General features: G+C 38.4%; 1 pseudogene; it reads left to right on the plus strand.

Moving 5' to 3' along the window:
* LOC126068788 (40S ribosomal protein S8-like) overlaps nucleotides 1-21,372 on the plus strand; it is a 165,775-nt pseudogene that overhangs the window by 32,897 nt on the left and 111,506 nt on the right.

A 21,372-nucleotide genomic window follows, 5' to 3' on the forward strand; every position in this document is an offset into this window, starting at 1 on the left:
TATCCCTACAATTGAACAAATACAAAGAGAGCAACAAAAGAAACCCTCAGGCACCAGAAAAAAGCAAATAACAAAAATTAAAGCAGAATTAAATGAAATAGAAAACAGAAAAAACAATTGAAAGAATTAACAAGACCAAAAGCAGGTTCTTTGAAAAAATTAACAAAATTGATAAACCATTGCTCAAACTGACAAAAGAAAAACAGGAGAAGAAGCAAATAACCCAAATAAAAAATGAGATGGGCGATATTACAACAGACACAACTGAAATTAAAAGAATCATATCAGATTACTATGAAAAATTGTACTCTAACATATTTAAAAACCTAGAATGGGTGAATTCCTGGAAACACAGTACCTACCTATACTAACACAAACAAAGGTAGAACAACTCAATAGACCCATAACAAAAGAAGAGATTGAAAAGGTAATCTAAAACTCCCAAAAAAAAAAAAAAAAGCCTGTGCCAGATGGCTTCCCTGCAGAGTTCTACCAAACGTTCAGAGAAGAGTTAACACCACTACTACTAAAGGTATTTCAGAGCACAGAAAAGGACGGAATACTCTCAAACTCATTCTATGAAGCCAGCATATCCCTGTTACCGAAACCAGGTAAAAGGCACCACAAAAAAAGAAAATTACAGACCTGTATCACTCATGAACTAAGATGCAAAAATCCTCAACAAACTGCCAGCCAATAGTATTCAACAAGATATCAAAAAAATAATTCACCATGAAGAAGTGGGATTCATACCAGGTATAAAAAAAATTTTTTTTATGCAGGGATGGTTCAACATTAGAAAAACAATTAATATAATCCATCATATAAATAGAATAGAAGACAAGAATCACATCATTTTATCAATTGATGCAGAAAAGGCATTTGACAAAGTTCAACACCCATTCATTGTAAGAACTCTCAGCAAAATGAAATAGAAGGAAAATCCCTCAGTATAATAAAGGGCATTTATACAAAGCCAACAGCCAACATCATCCTAAATGGAGAGAGCCTGAAAGCATTCCACTTGAGAATGGGAACCAGACAAGGATGCCCTTTATCACCACTCTTATTCAACATTGTGCTGGAGGTCCTAGCCAGAGCAATTAGGCTAGACAAAGAAAGAAACGGCATCCAGATTGGCAAGGAAGAAGGAAAAGTATCTCTGCTTGCAGATGACATGATCTTATACACAGAAAACCCTAAGGAAGCCTCTGGAAAACTACTGAAACTAATAGAAGAGTTCAGCAGAGTATCGGGATACAAGATAAACATACAAAAATCAGTTGGGTTTCTCTACACCAACAAAAAGAACATCGAAGAGGAAATCACCAAATCAATGCCATTTACAGTAGCCCCCAAGAAGATAAAATACTTAGGAATAAATCTTACCAGAGATGTAAAAGGCTTATACACAGAAAACTACAGTACACTTCTGCAAGAAGCCAAAAGATACTTACATAAGTGGAACAACATACCTTGCTCATGGATATAAGACTTAACATTATAAAAATGTATATTCTACCAAAAGTGATCTATAGATACAACTCTGATCCAAATTCCAGTGACATTTTTTAATGAGATGGAAAAACAAATCAGCGATTTCATATGGGAGGGAAAGAGGTCCTGGATAAGTAAAGCATTACTGAAAAAGAAGAACAAAGTGGGAGATCTTACTCTACCTGATTTTAGAACCTATTATACTGCCACAGTAGTCAAAACAGCCTGGTACTGGTACAACAACAGATACATAGACCAATGGAAGAGAATTGAGAATCCAGACACAAATCCATCCACATATGAGCAGTTGATATTTGACAAAGGCCAAAAGTCAGTTAAATGGGGAAAAGACGGCCTCTTTATCAAATGGTGCTGGCATAACTGTATATCCATCTGCAAAAAAATGAAACAAGACCCATACCTCACACCATGCACAAAAACTAACTCAAAAATGGATCAAAGACATCAATATAAAATCTAAAAAGATAAAGATCATGGAAGAAAAAATAGGGGCAACTTTAGGACCCCTAGTACATGGCATAAATGATATACAAAACATTACTTACGATGCAGAAGAGAAACTAGATAACTGGAAGCTCCTAAAAAGCAAACACCTATGCTCATCCAAAGACTTCACCAAGAGTAAAAAGATTACCTACAGATTGGGAAAAAGTTTTTAGCTATGACATTTCTGATCAGCGTCTGATCTCTAAAATCTACATGATACTGCAAAAACTCAACTACAAAAAGACAACCCAATTAAAAAATGGGCAGAAGATATGAACAGACACTTCACTAAAGAAGACACTCAGGTAAGGTAACAGATACATGAGGAAATGCTCATGATCATTAGCCATTAGAGAAATGGAAATCAAAACTACAATGAGATTCCATCTCACCCCAGCAAGGATGGCATTAATCCAAAACACACAAAATAATAAATGCTGGAGAGGTTGTGGAGAGACTGGAACACTTATACACTGCTGGTGGGAATGTCAAATGGTACAACCACTTTGGAAATCAATTTGGCACTTCCTTAAAAAGCTAGAAATAGAACTACCATACGTTCCAGCAATCCCACTCCTTGGAATATATCCTAGAGAAATAAGAGCCTTTACAGGGACAGATATATACACACACATGTTCATTGCAGCACTGTTTACAATAGCAGAAACATGGAAGCAACCAAGGTGCTCATCAACAGATGAATGGATAAACAAATTATGGTATATTCACACGACAGAATACTACACATCAATAAAGAACAGTGATGAATCTGTGAAACATTTCATAACATGGAGGAATCTGGAAGGCATTATGCTGAGTGAAATTAGCCAGGTGCAAATATTGTATAAGACCACTATCATAAGAAGTCGAGACATAGTTTAAAAAGAGAAGAAAGTATTCTTTGATGGTTTTGAGAGGGGGGAGGCAGGGAGAGAGGTATTCACTAATTAGTTAGTAGATAAGAACTATTTTAGGTGAAGGAAAAGACAACACACAGTACAGGAGAGGTCAGCACAACTGGACTAAACCAGAAGCAAAGAGGTTTCCTGAATAAACTGAGTGCTTCGAAGGCCAGCATAGCAGGGGTAGGGGTTTGGAGACCCTGATTTCAGGGGACATCTAATTCAATTGGCATAATAAAATCTATTTAAGAAAACATTCCGCATCCCACTTTGGAGTTGCATCTGGAGTCTTAAGCACTAGCAAGCAGCCATTTAAGATGCATCAGTTGGTCTCAAACCCCCTGGAGCAAAGGAGAATGAAGAACACCAAAGACATATGGTAAAGATGAGCCCAAGAGACAGCAAGGGCCACATAAACCAGAGATTTTATCAGCCTGAGACCAGAAGAACTAGAAGGTGCCCGCCTACAACCGATGACTGCCTCGACAGGAAACACAACAGAGAACCCCTGACGGAGCTGGAGAGCAGTGGGATGCAGACCCAAAATTCTCGTAAAAAGACCAGACTTAATGATCTGACTGAGACTAGAAGGACCCCGGTGGTCATGGTCCCCAGACCTTCTGTTAGCCCAAGACAGGAACCATTCCCAAAGCCAACTTTTCAGACAGGGATTGGACTGGACAATGGGATAGAAAATGATACTGGTGAAGAATGAGCTTCTTGGATCAAGTAGACACATGAGACTATGTTGGCATCTCCTGTCTGGAGGGGAGATGAGAGGGCAGAGGGGGTCAGAAGCTGGCCAAATGGACACAAAAAGAGAGAGTGGAAGGAAGAAGTGTGCTGTCTCATTATGGGGAGAGCAATTAGGAGTACTTAGCAAGCTGTATATAAATTTTTGTATGAGAGACTGACTTGGTTTGTAAACTTTCACTTAAAGCACAATTTAAAAAATTTATGCACATGGATCTAGAAAAGCAACTTACTTGCATTTTGGTTTTGAAAATAATATTGTTTTTTATTTCAGTTATTTGGGTTCCAGTAATTTGTATTTTTCAATAGTTCCATTTAGTAGGTTGAAATTTTATATATTCACCCTTATGGAGAAATTTTCTGAAAAGAAAGTTAAGCATTTTTAAGATCACAGGCAGTCATTAAACCAATCAATCAATCAATAAGTAATTATTTTTAATTTTTTGCAAATACTTTTTAAGGATATAAAAAAAAGTTTTGTTTGCTTTTTTATTTTTGGTAAATTTAAACAGTAAGTAGAGCCTGAGACATGGACTAGAATGCAGATAGTTTATTTAAGAGTGATTCCTGGAAGCAGGAATGAAGAAGGACAACCAATAAAGAGTACATTATTGAGCTGGTTACCTCTGTGGACAAGTGAGGCTGAATACCATTGGTGACCCTCTGAGAAATCATATAGAAGAGTATCTTAGAATTATCGTTCTGAAGAACAGAGGCTGAAGCTTTTATCCACCAACTCCTAACCCTCTCTTGGGGAGTTAATTCCACTTTGCTTCTGGGTGGAGCAAGAGAAATCCCTAAAGCAGAACAGGAAGCCAGCAGCAAGCATAGGAACTGTCCACATCAATCGAAGTCAGGCGGACCAAGGGGATGTAACACAGGGAACAAAAGAGCTCAGCTGCTAACCAAAAGGTCGGCAGTTCGAATCCACCAGCTGCTCCTTGGGAACCCTATGGGGCAGTTCTATGGAATCGACTTGACAGCAACTTTTTGGTTTTTTTGGTTTAGCACCACCCAGATCTGCTTCTGCCCAAAGAAGGTGCACTCTGTCAGTAAATCTTCAAAGTGGTGACCAGCTGCAATCTCTAATAAAAGACTTAAGACACAAAGGTTAGTAGAATAACCTATGGTCCTTGGTGCTCCCACTAGCCCCAAAGCTATAATTGATATTCATCATCTCCCTCCTCTGCCATGCGTTCTAGATTTCCCTCACCCTCAGTCAACACTTCAACTGATCTAGGTTGCTTACCAACGTGGGTAACTACACTTTCCCTTAGTTCATATTGACCTGGTGGCACAGTGGTTAAGAGCTCAGCTGCTAACCAAAAAGTCAGCAGTTTGAATCCACCAGCCACTTTTGGAAAACCCTACGGGGCAATTCTACTATGTCCTATAGGGTCACTATGAATCAGAATCGACTATGGCAACAGGTTAGGGTTTTCTTTTTCTTTTTTTCAGTTTAGTGAGAATTTGCTGTAGGGTCTCTTATACTTACAGAGTATAGGCAAGATGGAAAAAGAAGCACACAGTATCCAGAATTCAGACTGTGCATGTTAGAGAGACATGAAGTCCAATTCTGGAATCTCAGACCATCTTTCTCAAATAAAACAAGACACTAAAATGATAATATATATGATATACTTATTTACAATAAATTTGGCATTAAATACCAAATTGTTCAAATTCACGTAATGAAAATGAGCTTCATTGGGCCCCAGTTTCTATGAGCAAAAGTAATGTAAAGACGGAAGGAAAAGAATTATATGAACAAATCCTCAATTTTGGTCATTTTTCTCTCAGACCAAAAACATCTCTTGCTGAGTGAATATTATCTAGATTACAATTTTAAAATGGCAGTAAACAGGACCCAGGGAGCTACTATACAGTTTCCAAATTAAATAACAGGCCTGCTTGAACAAGATTGAAAGTGGGAAAAAATCCAAATACACCATTCACGCCAAATAAATCAGCTTTGGATGTCAACAGTTCAAACCTAAGCACTACATAATTACATCCACCACACTTATCTAAGCCGGATTTGAACTCAAATGTACTGCTTCTCATGGTCCAAAAAACCAAGCAGGACTTAAGTTGGCTATTTATGATATTGATAGGCATGCTGGCTTCTGTTCCTGCTGCTCCAAGGAATCATCAGAGCAGTGGTTCTGCTTCCTGGATGGATCTTCTCACTAGGGGGGATGCCCAGTGCTGGTGATTAGTCACAAATGTATTTCCCATCATTAAGCTTGCCAACTTATGACTCAGAATCATCAGAATAAATCCCTCTAAGATTGACCACTCCAGGTAATAAATCTGATCTTCCAGAGTCCCATACACACAAGTGCACAGCCTGTCTCTTTTCTCATTTCCTTCCTCACCTCTTAACCACATAAATACCTTATTTCTACATCAAATCACAGAGATGCAGCATGTGACACACGGTCTGGAAACAGTATAGAAGATTTGAAATAAGGTTATATGATTGCAGTAGCAGTGGCTTATTTAAACCCTTAAAGACCTTTAGAATCATCTATCAAAATTATGTTATGCCTTCCCACAGAACTATGAGACTGATTTTATATATATTATAAACTTCTCCAGCCTTATTATTCCATTTAGGAAGAGTGACAACTTATTTTGTGAAGAGTGCTCTACCTTGGAAAGGGGGAGCATGCTGTCACATTATAGGGATTGCAACTAGTGTCACATAACAATATGTGTATCAATTTTGTATGAGAAATTAACTTGAGCTATAAACTTTCACCTAAAGCACAATAAAAAAAAAAAGAGTATTCCACCTCTACTAAAAAATCTTCAGTAGAAATGGCAATTGTTCCCTACTTGTATTAACAGGATTATTTCCATGTAAAAATGCTAATTAAGAATTATCACTAAAATTGTTTCCATGTAAAAATTCTTATTAAGAAATATCTATCAGTCAATATTGCAGTTCAGTGAGGAAAGGATGATCTTTTTAACTAATTACACAAGATCAACTGAATAGCTATATGAAAAATATATGTATCTTACTCTTAAATCACTGTTTATACCAGAAGTAAAAAGAAAAATTCCAGATGGATTGCAGATCTAAATGTAAAAGGTAAAACAATAAACCTTTTCAGAGGAAAACACAGGAAAATATCTTAGAATAGGCTAAGATTCTTTAAACAGGACACTAAAGGCAATAACCATAAAAGAAAAACAAAAGATAAATAATGTTACATTAAAATTAATAACTTCTACTTATCAAAAGGAGCTCTGGTGGCTCAGTGGTTAAGAGCTACAGCTGCTAATCAAAATGTCGGCAGTTCAAATCCACCAGATGCTCCTTGGAAACCCTATGGGGCAGGTCTACTATATCCTATATGGTCACTATGAGTCAGAATCGACTCAATGGCAACGGGTTTGGTTTTTGGTTATTCATCAGAAGGAAAAATAAACAGAACGCAGAGGCAATCCACAGCATGGGAGAAGATACTCGTGACGTTAATGTTGTTGTTAGGTGCTGTCAAGTCAGTTCCTACTCATAGACACCCTATGTACAAAAGAATGAAACACTGCCCAGTCCTGTGCCATCCTCACAGTCTTTGTTATGCTTGAGCCCATTGTTGGAGCCACCGTGTTGATCCATCTCCTTGAAGGTCTTCGTCTTTTTCACCAACCCTCTACTTTACCAAGCACGATATCCTTCTCCAGGGACTGGTCCTTCCTTGATAACATGTCCACAGTACATGAAACGAAGTCTTGCCATCCTAACTTCCAAGGAGCACTCTGGCTGTACTTCTTCCAAGACAAAATTTGTTCATTCTGGCAATCCATGGTATATTGAATATCCTCCACCAACACCATAATTCAAAGGCATCAGTTCTTCTTCGGTCTTCCTTATTCATTGTCCAGCTTTTGCATGCATGTGAGGTGATTGAAAACACCATGACTTGGGTTACGTGCATCTTAGTGCTTAAAGTGACATCCTTGCTTTTTAGCACTTTTAAGAGGTCTTTTGCAGCAGATCTGCCCAACGCAATGTATCATTTGATTTCTTGACTGCTGATTCCAGGCGTTGATTGTGGATCCAGGTAAAATGAAATCCCCGACAACATCAAACTCTTCTCCATTTATCTTGACGTTGCTTATTGGTCCAGTTGTGAGAATTTTTGTTTTCTTTATGTTGAGGTGTAATCCATACTTGAAGGCTGTGGTCTTTGATCTTCATTAGTAAGTGCTTCAAGTCCTCTTCACTTTTAGCAAGTAAGGTTGTGTCATCTGCATGATGCAGGTTGTTAATGAGTCTTCCTCCGATCCTGATGCCCCATTCTTCTTCATAGAGTCCAGCTTCTTGGATTATTTGTTCAGCATACAAATTGAATAAGTATGATGAAAGGACACAACCCTGATGCACACTTTTTCTGACTTTAAACCACACAGTATCCCCTTGTTCTGTTCAAACAACTGCCTCTTGGTCTATGTACAGGTTCTACATGAGCACAATTAAATGTTCTAGAATTTCCATTCTTCACAACGTTATCCATAATTTGTTATGATCCACACAGTCAAATGCCTTCGAATAGTCAATAAAACACAGGGAAACATCTTTCTGATATTCTCTGCTTTTAGTCAAGATTCATCTGACATCAGCAATGATATCCCTTGTTCCAAATCCTCTTCTGAATCCGGCTTGAATTTCTGGCAGTTCCCTGTCAATGCACTGCTGCAACCACTTTTGAATGATCTTCAGCAAAATTTTACTTATGTGTGACATTAATGGTATTGTTCAATAATTTCCACATTCTGTTGGATCACCTATCTTTGGAATGTGCACAGATATGGATCTCTTTCAGTTGGTTGGCCAGGTAGCTGTCTCCCAAATTTCTTGGTATAGATGAGTGAGTACTTCCAGCACTGAATCTGTTTGTTGAAACATCTCAATTGGTATTCCATCAATTCCTGGAGGCTTGTTTTTTGCCAATGCTTTCAGTGCAGCTTGGACTTCTTCCTTCAGTGTCATCAGTTCTTGATCATATGCTACCTTCTGAAATGGTTGAATGTTGACCGTGATACATGAATCCAAAAAGGTCTCATATTCTGAATATATAAAAAACTCCTACTAGTCAGTAAGAAAAAGACAACAACTTAATGGAAATTGGGCAAAACACTTCCACAAATACTTTATTACAGAGGATAATCAAATCACAAAAGAAGAAGAAATGCTCAACTTATTTTTCATCTCAGAAATGCAAGTTAACACTACAGTGGAGGGGCTTTTGATCCAGTCAGAATAGATTAAGCCCCCTAAAGACTTTCTCACTGGTCATAACTAAAAATACTGGAAGAAATACAAAAAGCAACTTCCTGAGGATTCTGAGAAGTAAACAAAAGCAGGCCAAATGTGGAAGGGAGGTAAAACTTGGAAAAGTGATTCACAGAAGACTGAATTTCTTGCAACATTGCTCAGAGGGCAAGCTCCAGTCATGGAGCTGTGTAGAGGCACCAATGTGAGCAACTAAAGCTCAGATAGAAAGCTCACTTTCAGGTCAGAGGAACCAGGAAAAGGAGGTACTACAGTCCAAAGAGTTTGAGAGAAATTTCTTTATGGTCTCGTTTCTCTTGCATCTTTGTGCTGGAATGGTCCCCTGTTACAAAGCAGCAGTGCAGTGGCAGTATCGATGGCTAAAACTGATATAAAGCCCAATTTTCTGGCCACAGAAAACAAGAAAAAAGACCCCTGAGAATCAGAAAATTTAGGAGACATCCCAGAAAAGACAGCTGGAGAAAAAGATCCTCTGATTCTGTGTATGAACCCATGCAAGTGCTGGGTTTGTCTTTGAGTTGTGTGTACACAGGGAAGACCCAAAGAAGCAAAATAAGACTTTGAGAACTGTAAGTACAGTCAGTACACTGCCACATCTCAATCTAACACTGAGTGGCATATGTGAGGGACATACTCAAAGAAATAAAGCAAAGATTTTGAAAACCATAGATTAGAAACACTTCCCACATAAGGTAAGACAAAACTTCCATTCAGAAACTTACTGGGTTGATTGCATGATAAGCAAAATAAATCAACACTCTCCAGAGAATTACAACAGGATCTAGAAGCTACACAATGAAATGTCCAAAATGTCCAGGATACAACAGAAAGTTACATGACATAAAAGTAATTTTTAAAATGTGATCAATTCTCAACAGATGCCAGCTCTACAGATACCAACTGTGCAATGACCCAGGTAGTGGAAATATCGGACAAAGACTTAAAGCAACAATCATAACTATGCTCAATGAGGTAAAGGTAAACACATTTCATATGAATAGAAAGAAGTTCTCAGCAGAGAAAAGGGAACTGAAAAAAAAAATCAAATGGAAATTTTAGAACTGAAAATATAATCTCTGAAACTTTAAAATTCCTGATAGACTCAACAGCAAAATGTAGACAACATAGGAAATTGTGAACTTGAAGATATAGATGATAGATAGATAGATAGATGCTGTTGAGCTGACTCTGACTCATGGCAACAGAGCAAAACATTGCCCAGTCCTGCATCATCCTCATGATCACCGGCATGTTCAAGTCCATTGTTGAGGCTACCATGCCAATCCATTTAACTGAGGATCTCCCTTACCCTCACTGGCCCTCTATCTCCGCTTCACCAAACATGATGTCCTCCTCCAGTGATTAATCCCTCCTGATGATGTGTCCAAACTAAGCGAATCAGGAAACGTTCTGTTGTGATCCAGAAGGTTTTCATTGACTAATTTTTGGAAGTAGCTCACCAAGCCTGGGAAAGGTTAGGTAGGTGTATTGTAACCTATAGAGCAGTGACTAAAAAAAAAAAAAAAAAAACACAAAGAAATGTAGCCAAAAAGCCAATGGATAAATGAAAATGGAATCCAAAAATAATCTAGAAAAAGGTACAAAGGAGGGAGCAAAGAAACAAAAGAAGATGAGAAACATGCAAAAAAAATGGCATTCTTTAAGTCCAACTATATCATCGATTATTTTAAATGTAAAAAGTCTAAAAAAAAAAACCCAAATACATGCTGTCTACTTTAAATGTAAAAGGATGCAAAAATGTATCATGCAAACAATAACCCAAAGAAACCTGGAGGTCACATTAGTACCAGACAAAGTAGATTTAAGAGCAAGGAATTTTACCAGAGACAAAAAAGGAAATTACAAAATGATAAAAGGGTCAGCTCACCAAGAATACATAACAATACTAAATGTGTATGCCTTTAACAAAGAAACCATAAAATATTTGAAGCAAAAATTGATAGATCTGAAGGAAGAAATAGAAAAATCCAGTGATTCTCAGAGATACAATACTCTTCTCTTGTAATATACAGGAGCTGCCCACATAGCCTCATGTATCTACTTGAATTAAGCAGCACACTCCTTACCAGTATCATTTTATGTCTTATAGTCCAGTCTAATCTTTGTCTGAAGAGTTAGCTTTGAGAATGGTTTTAGTTTTAGGCTAACAGACAGTCTGGTGGCCATTACCTCTGGGGTTTCACCAGCCTCAGTCAGACCATTAAGTCTGGCCTTTTTACTAGAATTTGAGTTCTACACCCCACTTTTCTCTTGCTCCATTAGGGACTCTCTGTTGTGTTCCCTATCAGAGCAGTCATTGATCGTAACTGGGCACCATCTAGTCCTTCTGGTCTCAGGCTGATGGAGTCTCGTTTTTTGTGGTCCTTTCTTTCTCTTGGGTGCATATTTTCCTTATGTCTTTGGAGTTCTTCATTCTCCTTTGCTCCAGGTGGGTTGGGACCACTTGATGCATCTTAGATGGACGCTTGCTAGCTTTTAACACCCCAGACACCACTTACCAAAGTGGGATGCAGAATGTTTCCTTAATACACTTCGTTATGCCTGTTGACCTAGATGTCCCATGAAACCATGGTCCCCAGGATGCCGTCCCTGCTACTCTGTCCCTCAAAGTGTTTGAGTGTATTCAGGAAACTTCTTAGCTTTTGGATTAGTCCAGTTGTGCTGACTTCTCCTGTATTGTGTGTTGTCCTTCCCTTCACCTGATAATTCTTGTCTACTATCTAGTGAATATCCCTCTTTCTCCCTTCCCACACTTGTAACCAAAGAATGCTGTCTTCTGTGATTAAGCCTTTTCTTGAGGTCTTATAATAGCGGTCTAATATAATATTTGTACTTTTGTGACTGACTAATTTCATTCAGCATAATGCCTTCCAGATTCCTCCATGTTATGAGATGCTTCATGGATTCATCGTTGTTTATCATTGTTTAGTATTCCATTGTGTGACTATACCATAACTTGTTTATCCATTCATCTGTTGACAGGCACCTTGGTTGTTTCCATCTTTTTGCTAATGTAAACAGTGCTGCAATGAACATGGGTGTGCATATATCTACTTGTGTAAAGGCTCTTATTTCTCTAGGATATATTCCGAGCTGTGAGATTGCTGGATTGTATGGTACTTCTATTTCTAGCATTTTAAGGAAGCGCCAAATCGATTTCCCAAGTGGCTGTGCTATTTTACATTCCCAACAGTAATGTATGTGTTCCAGTCTCTCCACAACCTCCCCAAAATGTATTATTTTGTGTTTTTTGGACTAATGCTAGCCTTGTTGGGGTGAGATGGTTATCTCATTGTAGTTTTGATTTGCATCTCTCTAGCAACTAATGATCATGAGCATTTCCTCATGTATCTGGTAGCTGCCTGAATAACTTACTTGGTGAATTGCCTGTTCATATCCTTCTCCCATTTTTAATTGGGTTATTTGCCTTTTTGTTGTGGAGGTTTTGCAGTATTTTGTAGATTTAAGAGATTAGATGCTGATCGGATATGCTGTAGCCAAAATTTTTTTTCCCAATCTGTAGATTGTCTTTTTATTCTTTTATTGAAGTCTTTGGATAAGTATAAATGTTTGATTTTTAGAAGATCCCAGTTATCTACTTTCTCTTCTGGTGTTTGTTCATTGTTAGTAATCATTTGTATACTGTTTGTGCCATGTATTAGGGCTCCCAGCATTATCCCTACATTTTCTTCCATAATCTTTATAGTTTTAGATTTTATATTTCAGTCTTTGATCCATTTTGAGTTAGTTTTGGTGCATGGTGTGAGGTATGGATCTTGTTTCATTGTTTTGCAGATAGATATCCAATTATGCCAGCACCATTTGTTAAAGAGACTGTCTTTTCCACAGTTAACAGACTTTTGGCCTTTGTCAAATACCACCTGGTCATAGGTGGATGAATTTATGTCTACATTCTCAATTCTGTTCCATTTTCTATATATCTGATGTTGTACCAGTACCAGGCTGTTTTGACTACTATGACAGTATGTTGTTGTTGTTAGGTGCCGTCGAGTCAGTTCTGACTCATAGCGACCCTATGCACAACAGAACGAAACACTGCCCAGTCCTGTGCCATGCTTACAATCCTTGTTATGCTTGAGCTCACTGCTGCAGCCACTGTGTCAATCCACCTTGTTGAGGGTCTCCCTCTTTTCCACTGACCCTGTACTCTGCCAAGCATGATGTCCTTCTCCAGGGACTGATCCCTCCTGACAACATGTCCAAGGTATGTAAGACGCAGTCTCACCATCCTTGCCTCTAAGGAGCATTCTGGCCGCACTTTTCCAACAGAGATTTCTTCGTTCTTTTGGCAGTCCATGGTATATTCAATATTCTTCGCCAACACCACAATTCAAAAGCGTCAACTCTTCTTAGGTCTTCCTTATTCGTTGTCCACCTTTCACATGCATATGATACGATTAAAAATACCATGTCTTGGGTCAGGCGCACCTTAGTCTTCAGGGTGACATCTTTGCTCTTCAACACTTTGAAGAGGTCCCTTGCAGCAGATTTGCAATGCGTCTTTTGATTTCTTGACTGCTGCTTCCATGGCTATTGACTGTGGATCCAAGTAAAATGAAATCCTTGACAATTTCAATCTTTTTCACAAAAAGACCAGACTTAATGGTCTGACTGAGACTAGAGGAATCCCTGCGGTCATGGTCCCCAAACCTTCTGTTGGCCTAGGACAGGAACTATTCCCGAAGACAACTCATCAGACATGGAAGGGACTGGACAATGGGTTGGAGAGAGATGTTGATGAAGAGTGAGCTACTTGTATCGAGTGGACACTTGAGACTGTATTGGCATCTCCTTTCTGGAGGGGAGATGGGAGGGTAGAGAGGGTTAGAAACTGGCAAAATGGTCATGAAAGGAAAGACTGGAAGAAGGGAGCGGGCTGACTCATTAGGGGAAGAGTAAATGGGAGTATGTAGTAAGGTGTATATAAGCTTAAATGTGACGGACTGACTGGATTTGTAACTTTCACTTAAAGCACAACAAAAATTATTAAAAAAAAAAAAGACAATCCATATGGATCCAAAATCCATAACAAAAGAAGAAATTGAAGAGGTCATAAAAAACTCAGGAAAAAAAAAGCCCTAGCACAGACAGCTTCACTGGACAATTCTACCAAACATTCAGAGAAGAGGTGACATCAAATATTACTCAAACTATTCCAGAACACAGAAAAGGAAGGGACACTCCCAAATTTATTCTATGAAGTCAGCATAAACCTGATATCAAAGCCAGGCAAAGACACCAAATAAAAAAGAAAACTACAGAACAATATGGCTCATGAACATAGACGTAAAAATTCTCAACAAAATTCTAGCCAATAGAATTCAGAGACATATCAAAAAAATGATACACCATGACCAAATGGGATTCATCGCATGTATACAAGGACGGTTCAAGGTAGAAAATCAATCAACACAATCCACCACATAAATAAAACAAAGGAAAAGAATCACATGATCATCTCAATCCATGCAGAAAAGACATTTGATAAAGTCCAACACCAATTCCTGATAAAAGCTCTCACCAAAATAGGAATAGAAGGGAAATTTGTCAACATAATTAAGGTGATATATACAAAACCAACAGCTAATATTATACTCAACATAGACAGACTGAAAGTACTCTCCTTGAGAATGGGAACCAGACAAGGATGCCCTTTATCACCACTCTTATTCAATATTGTACTGGAAGTCCTAGCTAGAGCAATAAGGCAAGAAAAGGAAGTAAAGGGCATCTATATCAGTAAGAAAGATGTAAATCTATCCCTATTCACAGGCGATAGGATTCTATATGTAGAAAATCCAAGCAATTCCACAAGAAAGTTACTGGAACTAATAGAAGGATTCAGCAAGTGGCAGGGTACAAGATCGACATACAAAAATCAGTTGGATTCCTCTACACTAACAAAGAGAACTCTGAAAAGAAAATCAGGAGAACGATACCATTTACAATAGCTGCAAAAAAGATAAAATACTTTGGAATAAATCTAGTGATGTGAGAGACTTATACAAGAAAAGTACAAAACACTACTGTAAGAAACCAAAAAAAAGAACTTCATACATAGAAAAACATACCATGCTCATGGATGCCAATACTACCCAAAGCGATCTAGATCCAAATTCCAACAACATTCTTTAAAGAGATGGAAAAAGTAGTCATCCACATTATTTGGAAAGGAAAGAACCCACAGATAAGAAAGCATTGTTGCAAAATAAGAACAAAATAGGAGGCTTCACACTACCTGATCTCAGAACCTAGTATACAGCCACAATAGTGAAAACGGCCTGGTACTGAGCCACAATAGTGAAAACAGCCTGGCACTGGTACAATGACAGACATATAGACCGATGGGACAGAATTGAGAACCCAAATGTAAGTCCATCCAGCAATGGACAGCTGATCTTTGACAAAGGGTCGAAATCCGTTCAATGGGGATGAGATAGTCTCTTCAACAAATGGTGCTGGCAAAATTGGATATCCATTTGCAGAAAAATGCAACAGGATTCATACATCACACCATGCACAAAAACCAACTCAAAATAGATCAAAGACCTAAACATAAAACCAAAAACTATAAAGATCATGAAAGAAAACATAGGGACAAGCCTATAGGTCCTAATCTATGGCATAAATAGAATATCAACCATAGCTAAAAGTGCAGAAATTCCAGAAGATAAATTAGATAACTGGAACCTCCTAAAAATTAAGCACTTACACTCATCAAAGGACTTTACCAAGACAATATAAAAAGAAACTACAGACTGGGAAAAAAATCTTTGGCAACAACATATCTGATAAAGGCTTAATCTCTGAAGTATGTGGAAAACATCAACAACAAAAAGACAAAAAACCCAATCATAAAATGGGCAAAAGACATGAACGGACATTTTACCAAAGGGACATTCAGGCAGCCAACAAATACATGAAAAGATGATCGTGATCATTAGCCATTAAAACCAAAACCAAAACCAAAACAAAACCCATTGCCATAGCGACCCTATTAATAGATATTAAATTAAAGATGCAAATCAAAACTATAATGAGATACAATCTCACCCATGCAAGAATGGCACAGATCAAAAAAACAATAAATGCTGGTGAGGTTGTGGGGAGATTGGAACTCTCATACATGGCTGGTGGGAAGGTAAAATGGTACAACCACTATGGAAAATGATATGGCACTTCCTTAAAGCTAGAAATAGAAATACCATACAATCCAGGAATGCAACTCATAGGTATATATCCTAAAGAAATAAGAGCAGTCACACAAATAGACATATGCACACCCATGTTTATTGCAGCATTATTCACAATAGCAAAAGACAGAAACAATTTAAGTGCCCATTAACGGATGAATGGATAGGACAATATTATGCTGAGCAAAATAAATCACAAAAGGACAAATATTGTATGAGACCACTATTATAAAAAGTCAAGAAAGATTTACACACTGAAAGAAACAAGCTTTTATGGTTACCTGGGGGAGTATGGGGGTGGGGGGAAAATCACTAACTAGATAGCATACATGTGTCAACTTTGGTGAAGGAAAAGGCAATACACAATATAGGGGAAGTCAGCACAATTTGACCAAGGCAAAGGAAGAAACTGAGAGGAACACACACACACACACAAAAGGCAACCACAGTAAATACTATAACATATACAACCCTACAACAACAGTAAAAACAAACAATAACTTTACAAGTGGATACATAGATAAATACATATGCTGAATAGGGGTAGGAAGGAGTGTAGGAGTACACCACGTGCATATACAGGTTTGGCTGTGGATGTTTTCACACAGGTATTTGTATGTGAAGCATGTATATTCATGTATATAATAGAGCACACAGGCGGCACAGTCATAGACGCTTCCTAGAGGCAACCAAACACCTCGCGGGACCAATTTGCTGAGGCTGAGGGCTAGGGACCATGGTCTCGGGGGACTTCAGAAAGAAATTGTTCTACATCCTACTTTGGTAAGTAGTGTCTGGGGTCTTAAAAGCTTGCCAGCAGCCATCTAAAATACAATAATTGGTCTCATCATCCAGAGCAAAGGAAAATAAAGAAAACCAAAGACACAAGGAAGCAATTAGTCCAAAGTACTAACGGACCACATGAACTACAGCCTCCACTATCCTGAGGCCAGAAGAACTAGATGGTGCCCAACTACCACCACCTACCGCTCTGACCGGGATCACAACAAAGGGTTCCAGACAGAGGCAGAGAAAAATGCAGAACAGAATTCAAATTCACGAAAAAGACTACACTTACTGATCTGACAGAGGCTGGAGGAACCCATGAGACTATGGCACCTAGACACCCTTCTAACTCAGAACTGAAGCCACTCCCAAAGTTCACCTTTCAACCAAATATTAGACAGGTCTTTAAAACAAAAAATAACACCCGTGAGGAACGATCAAGCATACGAGACCAAATGGACAACACCTGCCCAAAATCAAACATGAGAAGGCAGGAAAGGGGCAGGAAAACCTGATGAATGGAAACGGGGAACCCAGGGTAGAAAGGGGGAGAGTGCTGATGCTTTGCAGGAATTGCAATCAATGTCATAAAACAATTTGTATATAAATTATTGAATGGAAAACTAATATGCTCTCTAAACTTTCACCTAAAACACAATAAAATGCTCCCAAAAAATGATTATATACTAGACCATGGAGTAAATCTCAATAAATTTCAAAAGGCAGAAATTGTACAGGTTACATTCCTAACCATATTGCAATAAAATTAAATGCAAAAGAACATTTCAAATGAAAAAAATTCCCAACCACCCGGAAATACAAAATCACTCTGTTCAATAATTCTTAGCTCAAATTTGAAATCAAAACAATATTTACCAACCACTTAGAAATAATGAGAGTTAGATAAATCAGAAGATAAAAACCCCAATATAAAAATGAGCAAAGAATATGGACAAGCAATTTAGAGAAAAAGTATTAAAGAAAAAGTATTAGTGGACAATAAACAAATGCAATGATCCCCAATCTCACAAATAATCAAAGAAGTGTACGTTAATATGAAATGTTGTTGTCGTTAGGTGCAATCGAATTGGTTCCGAATCACAGCAACCCTATGTACAACAGAATGAAACGCTGCCCAGTCGTGTGCCATCCTCACAATCATTGTTATGCTTGAGTCCATTGTTGAAGCCGCTGTGTCAATCCATCTCATTGAGGATCTTCCTCTTTTTCGCTGACCCCTTACCAAACATGATGTCCTTTTCCAGGACTGATCCCTCCTGACAACATGTCCAAAGTATGTGAGGCATTGTCTTGCCATCTGTGCTTCTAAGGAGCATTCTGGTTGTCCTTCCAAAACAGATTTGTTCATTGTCTTGACAGTCCACAGTACATGCAGTATTCTTCTCCAGCACCACAACTCAAAGGCATCAATTCTTTGGTCTTCTTTATTCATCGTCCAGCTCTCACATGTTTAGGAGGAGACTGAAAACACCATGGCTTGGGTCAGACTCACTGTAGTCCTCAAGGTGACATCTTTGCTTTTAAACAAGTTTAAGGTGGTCTCTTGTAGCTATAGGGTCGCTATGAGTCGGAATCGACTCTGCGGCAGTGGGTTTGTAGCAGATTTGCCCAATGCAATGTGTCTTTTGATTTCTTGACTGCTGCGTCTACGGGTGTTGATTGTGAATCCAAGTAAGATGAAAACCTTGGCAACTTCAATCTTTTCCCTGTTTATCATGATGTTGCTTCTTGGTCCAGTTATGAGGATTTTTGTTTTCTTTATATTGAGGTGTAATCCACACTGAAGGCTGCAGTCTTTGATCTTCATTAGTAAGTGCTTCAAGTCTTCTTCACTTTCAGCAAGCAAGGTTGTTTCACCTGCATAAAGCAGGTTGTTAGTGAGTTTTCCTCTAATCCTGATGCCGAGTTCTTCTTCATATAGTCCAGCTTCTCGTATTATTTGTTCAGCATACAATATGAATAGGTATGGTGAAAGGGTACAACCCTGACACACACCTTTCCTGAGTTTAAACCACGCAGTATCCACTTGTTCTGTTTGAATGACTACCTCTTGATCTATGTACAAGTTCTTTATGAGCACAATTAAGTGTTCTGGAATTTCCATTCTTTGCAATGTTATCCATAATTTGTTACGATCCACACAGTCGAATGCCTTAGCATAGTCAATAAAACACAGGCAAACATCTTTCTGGTATTCTCTGCTTTCAGCCAGGATCCATCTGACATCAACAATGATATCCCTGGCTTCACATCCTCTTCTGAATCCAGCTTGAATCTGGCAGTTCCCTGTCAATATATTGCTACAGCCGTTTTTGAATGATCTTCAGCAAAATTTTATTTGCATGTGATATTAATGACATTGTTACATAATTTCCACATTCGGTGGGATCATCTTTCTTGGGAATAGGCATAAATATAGATCTCTTCCAGTCCGTTGGCCAGGTATCTGTCTTCCAAATTTCTTGGCATAGACGAGTGAGTGCTTTCACTGCTGCATTTGTTTGACGAAACACCTCAACTGGTATTCCATCAATTCCTGTAGCCTTGTTTTTCGCCAGTGCCTTCAATGCAGCTTGGACTTCTTCCTTCAGTATTACTGGTTCCTGCTTATATGGTACCTCCTGAAATGGTTGAATGTCAACCAATTCTTTTTGGTATAGTGATTCTGCGTAATCCTTCCATCTTCTTTCGATGCTTTCTGAGTCGTTTAATATTTACCTCATAGAATCCTTCAACATTGCAACTCGAGGCTTGATTTTTTTTCTTTCAGTTTGAGAAATGCTGAGTGTGTTCTTCCCTTTTGGTTGTCTATCTCTGGCTCTTTGCACATGTCATTATAATACTTTACTTTGTCTTCTGGAGCCACCCTTTGAAATCTTCCATTCAACTCTTTTACTTCATGATTTCTTCCTTTCACTTTAGCTACTCAACGTTCAAAAGCAAGTTTCAGAGTCCCTTCTGACATCCATTTTGGTCTTTTCTTTCTTTCTTGTCTTTTTAATGACCTCTTGCTTTCTTCAAGTACGATGTCTTTGATGTCATTCCACAACTAGTCTGGTCTTAGGTCATTAGTGTTCAGTGTGTCAAATCTATTCTTGAGATGGTCTCTAAATTCAGGTAGGATATACTCAAGGTCGTCATTTGGCTTTTGTCAACTTGTTCTAATTTTCTTCAGCTTCAGCTTGAACTTGCATACGAGCAATTGATGGTCTGGTCCACAGTCAGCCCCTGGCCTTTTTCTGACTGATGATATTGAGCTTTTCCAGCGTCCCTTCCCACAGATATAGTCAATTTGATTCCTGTGTATTCATCTGGTGAAGTCCACGTGTATAGTCACCATTTATGTTGGTGAAAAAAGGTATTTGCAATAAAGAAGTGGTTGGTCTTAAAAAATCCTATCATGCGATCTCTGGCATTGTTTCTATCACCAAGGCCATATCTTCCAACTACCGATCCTTCTTGTTTCTAACTTTTGCTTTCCAGTCTCCAGTAATTATCAATGTATTCTGATTACATGTTTGATCAATTTCAGACTGCAGAAGTTGGCAAATGCTTCAGTTTCTTTATCTTTGGCCCTAGTGGTTGGTGCCTAAGTTTGAAAATTAGTCGTATTAACTGGTCTTCCTTGTAGGCATATGGATATTATCATATCACTGAAAGCGTGCGCTTCAGGAAAGATCTTGAAATGTTCTTTTTGAAAATGAATGTGACGCCATTCCTCTTCGAGTTGTTCCCAGCATAGTAGACCATATGATTGTCCGATTCAAAATGGCCAGTACCAGTCCATTTCAGCTCACTAATGCCTAGGATATCCATGTTAATGCATTCCATTTCATTTTTGATGACTTCCAATTTTCCTAGAATCACACTTTGTACATTCCACATTCCGGTTATTAATGGATGCTTGTAGCTGTTTCTTCTCATTTTGAGTAGCACCACATCAGCCAGTGAAGGTCCCAAAAGCTTGATTCCATCCACATCATTAAGGTCAACTCTGCTTTGAGGAGGCAGCTCTTCCCCAGTTGTCTTTTGAGTGCCTTCCAACCTGAGGGGCTCATCTTCCAGAACTATATCAAACAATGTTCCACTGCTATTCATAAGGTTTTCACTGGATAAATCTTTAAAGAAGTAGACTGCTGGTCCTTCTTCCTAGTCTGTCTTAGTCTGAAAGCTCAACGGAAATCTGTTAGCCATGGGTGACTCTGCTGGTATTTGATTACTGGTGGCACAGCAACATGCAAGCCCTCACATGACAACAAACTGGCAGACACATGGGGGTTAATTTGAAATATAATGTACTTTTTTTCCTGTCAATTTGGCAAAAATTAGAAAAGACACATCCTCTTCAATGCTGTATAAAGTA

This window comes from Elephas maximus, chromosome X (genome assembly GCF_024166365.1).
Source record: "Elephas maximus indicus isolate mEleMax1 chromosome X, mEleMax1 primary haplotype, whole genome shotgun sequence".
In the NCBI taxonomy this organism is placed as follows: Eukaryota; Metazoa; Chordata; class Mammalia; order Proboscidea; family Elephantidae; genus Elephas; species Elephas maximus.